The 5,070-nt window shown below is 41.7% G+C and overlaps 1 pseudogene across 1 annotated transcript; it reads right to left on the reverse strand.

Annotated features, from left to right (window-relative positions):
• Nucleotides 1-1,958: 1,958 nt before the first annotated feature.
• On the reverse strand, nucleotides 1,959-3,487 carry LOC102818294 (annotated as a pseudogene). Its single transcript, XR_438758.1, has one exon. The product of XR_438758.1 is annotated as a eukaryotic translation elongation factor 1 alpha 1 pseudogene (transcript).
• Between the last annotated feature and the right edge of the window lie 1,583 nt (nucleotides 3,488-5,070).

A 5,070-nucleotide genomic window follows, 5' to 3' on the forward strand; every position in this document is an offset into this window, starting at 1 on the left:
ACGAGTTTGCGTTCTCCAAAAGTAATCTGTTAAGTAAAAATATAGAGAACATAGAATCATAGGTAGTGGGCAGAGACAATTAAGCACATGTGGTACTCCAGTGGGGTCCCCTGGGTGGCACAAATGGTTAATGGATCCAGAGACACCTCAAAAGAAAGGCCTGGTCATCTGCTTCTTAAATGTCACAACTTTGAAAGCCCAACAAAACCCTTCTATTATGCATAAACGGGGTCTCCATAAGTCAGAACCAATTCCATGGCAATGGTTTTTTTGTTTTTTATTTGTTTAATTAGGGACCTCAATGTCATAAATAACAAGCCCAGTAACAATGTTAGGAGACAAGGAAGAGCAATTCCCCTCTTCTCATTACAGCCCCAAATTCCTCCTGACTTTGAGTAAGCTGAGGTATGTGGAAGTTGGAAATGAAAAACAAAATTCACAAACACCAGTCATAAATGCTACAACTCGATGCCTTGACATTGTTTGAAAGGGCTTACCTGAGAGGTGCTGCGATGCCAGGATAGAACCCCACCCCAATACAGGAATGTAACATTTACATCATTGCTTCTCAGGTTATGTCTCAGTCCTGTGATGGGCTCCAGGGATTTGTGCTTGTTCTCTATCATTTCTCTTGCTGTGTCCTGGGTGAAAAATGGACAACTCATGAAAAGCAAGAACAAAGTCAAGGTGGATGCTCTCATCTTGTCATTGCTCTACACAAAACTATAAAAAGTTAAATAAAAATGTTCCTAGAACATAGACCAAGTTCATGGACATTTCTATGTACTACATTAATTCCCTGATATGATAATCAGAAAGAACACATTTAAAGGAAGAGGCCTTTGGATAGACAGAGACTAGTGGAACCCTGTTGACTGTGGCCATTAGTCACCCTTCAGGCCTGAAACGGAACTAACCTCCATGGCTCAGTTTTCAGTCTATAAGGGGGAAAATAACAGTAAAGATCAAAGGGGCAGCATTTCTCAAGGATGAAGTTCAAAAGACAGGAAGGGGACAGGAAGGAAGGAGGAATGGAAATCACAAACACAGGGAGAAAGTGGGATGAGTGATATTACAGTGTGGGGATAACAATCAATGAGATGAAACAAAATGTGTATGAGATGTTAAATGGAAAACTGATTTGCTCTGTAGACTTCAACCTTGATCACAATAAAAAGTTTTAAAAATATACGTAAGGAAGAGAGTCCAAGGGAGTTTCAAAGAGTTCCTGGAAAAGTGGAATTAAAAAGTAATGCTATTTCTCCACAAAAGTTTTGAAAGTCCATGGAAGGTAGATTCAATCCTTAAGGGAACTACCACACATATGATACTTGATGTGCATTACTTTACTCAAAAAGGTGACACTCAAGCTTCAGTTGACATGAATGACACTCTTTAGAATATGGCACTACACTCAGTTGAAGGTGGTGGTGGTTATGTGCCGTGGAGTCAATTCCAACTCATAGCAACCCTGCATAGGGTTTCCAAGGCTGTAAATCTCTATGGGAGTAGAAAGCCTAATTTTTCTCCTACGGAACAGCTAGTAGTTTTGAACTGCTGACCTTGAGGTTAGCAGTCCCGACTTGTAATCACTCTGCTACCAGAGCTCCCTGCTGAAGGTAGTGGCCCTGCCCAAATACACCCATGAACTTTTCATCCCATGTACAATTTTTGGCATGTGAATGACCACCCTACTGCCCTCCCCTGCTCCCTCCACACACCCCTGGAGTGAATAGCTCATTCCTGGCTGCATATTTAATGTTTTAGTTTTGAAGTCTGAGAAAAACAAGCTTTCCTCACTTTTTTTTTTTTTTTTTTTTCATTAAACTTTGTTTTAATGGGTCTCAAAATTCTGTGACAAATTTTTGGTCAAGTTGTTTCCATTTAAAAAGTACTGATTTTAAAAACTAATAACTTAAAACTGCCACACACACAAAAAAAACAAATGGTCCACATAACATTCCTTTCCTTCTGAAGGTTTTACGATGCATTGTTATCATTAACCAGTCTTTTACTATTAAACTTAAATGGCCAATTGAGACAAACAGTTCTGAGACCGTTCTTCCACCACTGATTAAGACTGGAGTGGCAGGTGTTAAAGGTAATATTCATTTAGCCTTCTGAGCTTTCTGAGCAGACTTGGTGACTTTGCCAGCTCCAGCAGCCTTTTTGTCCACTGCCTTGATGACACCCACAGCAACAGTCTGTCTCATGTCGCGAACAGCAAAACGACCCAAAGGAGGATAGTCTGAGAAGCTTTCAACACACATAGGCTTGCCAGGAACCATGTCAACTATGGCAGCATCACCAGACTTCAAGAATTTGGGGCCATCTTCTAGCTTCTTACCAGAACGGCGATCAATCTTCTCCTTGAGCTCAGCAAACTTGCAAGCAATGTGAGCTGTGTCACAATCCAGCACAGGTGCATATCCAGCACTGATTTGGCCTGGATGGTTCAGGATGATCACCTGTGCAGTGAAGCCAGTTGCTTCCATTGGTGGATCATTTTTGCTGTCACCAGCCACATTGCTACGGCGAACATCTTTGACAGAGACGTTCTTTACATTGAAGCCTACATTGTCCCCAGGCAGAGCTTCACTCAAAGCATTTCAACAGATTTTACTTCAGTGGTAACATTGACAGGAGCAAAGGTGACCACAATGCCTGGTTTGAGAACACCAGTCTCCACTCTGCCCACAGGGACAGTGCCAATACCACCAATTTTGTAGACATCCTGGAGAGGCAGACGCAGGGGCTTGTCAGTTGGACGAGTTGGTGGCAGGATGCAATCCAGAGCTTCAAGCAATATGGTTCCACTGGCATTGCCATCCTTACGGGTGACTTTCCATCCTTTGAACCAAAGCGTGTTAGCACTTGGCTCCAGCATATTGTCACCGTTCCAACCAGAAATTGGCACAAATGCTACTGTGTCAGGGTTGTAGCCAATTTTCTTAATGTAGGTGCTGACTTCCTTAACGATTTCCTCATATCTCTTCTGGCTGTAGGGTAGCTCAGTGGAATCCATTTTATTAACACCAACAATTAGCTGTTTCACACCCTGTGTGTAAGCCAGAAGGGCATGCTCACGGGTCTGCCCATTCTTAGAGATACCAGCTTCAAATTCTCCAACACCAGCAGCAACAATCAGGACAGCACAGTCAGCCTGTGAGGTTCCTGTAATCATGTTTTTGATAAAGTCTCTGTGTCCTGGGGCATCAGTGATGGTCACATAGTACTTGCTGGTCTCAAATTTCCACAGGGAGATATCAATGGTGATGCCTCACTCACGTTCAGCTTTCAGTTTATCCAAGACCCAGGCATACTTGAAGGAACCCTTCCCCATCTCAGCAGCTTCCTTCTCAAAATTTTTGATGGTTCTTTTGTCGATTCCACCACATTTGTAAATCGGGTGACCAGTAGTGGTTGACTTGCCGGAGTCGACGTGTCCAATAACGACAATGTTGATATGGGTCTTTTCCTTTCCCATTTTGGTTTAGGTTTTGCGATGGTTTTCACCAACACCTGTATTCTGGCGGCAAACCCATAGCTAAAAGCGCTTTCCTCACTTTTGTCTTCCTCTTACCTGAAATAATCTTATGAACATTTTCCTGTTGATTAACAGCATGCTTCGTCACCCTAGTCTTCCATATTCCTTGATCAGACTTCTATATCTTAACTCCAAAAGCAAAAAAGCAGCAAGGTTAAACATACAACAAACTTGATTGAAAAGGGGAGATAATTTAGGTGGTTACAGGATTCAGGGCAGAAATCTTGTTTTATCCAAAGTTCTTGGAGTGCCTACTTATCACATACCTTGACTAGAGTCACTCCCAAGAGAGAAGATGGGCTTAGCTCCTAGGAGACAAGATTTTTCCTACATAGCAGCAGTGGAAGCATCACTCAAGAAAGCAAACATGTATTTCACTGGGCACATCTGTCTGTTGTAAATGATTTCTTTAAAGTATTCAAAAACAAATATGCCATTTTGATGACTAAGGTGTGCCTGACCAGTCCTTGGAAGAAGACATCCTCTTTGGTAATGTGCAAGGTCAGTGAAAATAAGGGTAAGACTCCATGAGATGTAGTGACACTATAGGCACGGCAAAGGGCGCAAACATATCAGCAATCATGAAGATGACATAGGACTAGTACACATGACGTTACCACTGAGTTGAAGCCATGGACCTAACCCAAATCTTGTTCCCAAGGTGCTCAGGTCCTTTTTGGACAAAGACATGTAAATCTTTGAAGAACCTAGATGACGATTTTTAAAAATTTTTTTCCATATGATGCCATTAGATGCTGGGTCTGGCTTCTCTAGAACATTGAAGACTTCTGAGGAGATGGTGCCTAGACCAAAGTGAGTGTAGCTGTGAAGGCATTCACATTGCCGAGCCCTCACCCCCAATCCCGGGCTGCCACATGGTTGTATATGTTGTGAATTACTACACTCTAAAAAGTGCCAATCACATTTGAGAATTAACTGAGTGACACTCTTTGGAGTGGGGTACTGCACAAAGTATGGTTCATTGTGGCAGCCCTGCCCAAATTCTCCCCAGCCATGTTTCTTTCAGTCAATCACCTGATGCTCCGTGGTTCCCAGGCTCTATCCAAAAAGACCCTTGAAATACCAACCCCATATCCATTCTTTTTCCCTCCCTCCTTCACAACTAAGACTACTTTATATGCCAATTGTCAGACTGTGAAAGAGTAATCTTTCCCTTTCTTATCTCACACAGATAAGCTATATCCTTATATATCGTCATCTGTTGAATTTCAAGTTGCTAGAAATGGTGTTTTAAATATGTTTCACTTTACCCAAATGTTGAAGAACCTATCAACATATCCTCCTTACTCTCTCCTATGCCAAACTTCTACCCCAAATTTCAAAGTTTCTTTGTGGAAAGCAGAATTCTAATATACTCCCTAAGAATCCTCCATTCACACTGAATTTGATGGACTAATACATTTTTTTTCTTAAATGTTTTATTGTCAATTATGTAATAGTTTACATGGGAGAACATTAGTTTTACATTCATTCTATCGTATATCATCTCATTGCCATGGTTA

This window comes from Chrysochloris asiatica, unplaced genomic scaffold (genome assembly GCF_000296735.1).
Source record: "Chrysochloris asiatica unplaced genomic scaffold, ChrAsi1.0 scaffold00134, whole genome shotgun sequence".
NCBI lineage: Eukaryota > Metazoa > Chordata > Mammalia > Afrosoricida > Chrysochloridae > Chrysochloris > Chrysochloris asiatica.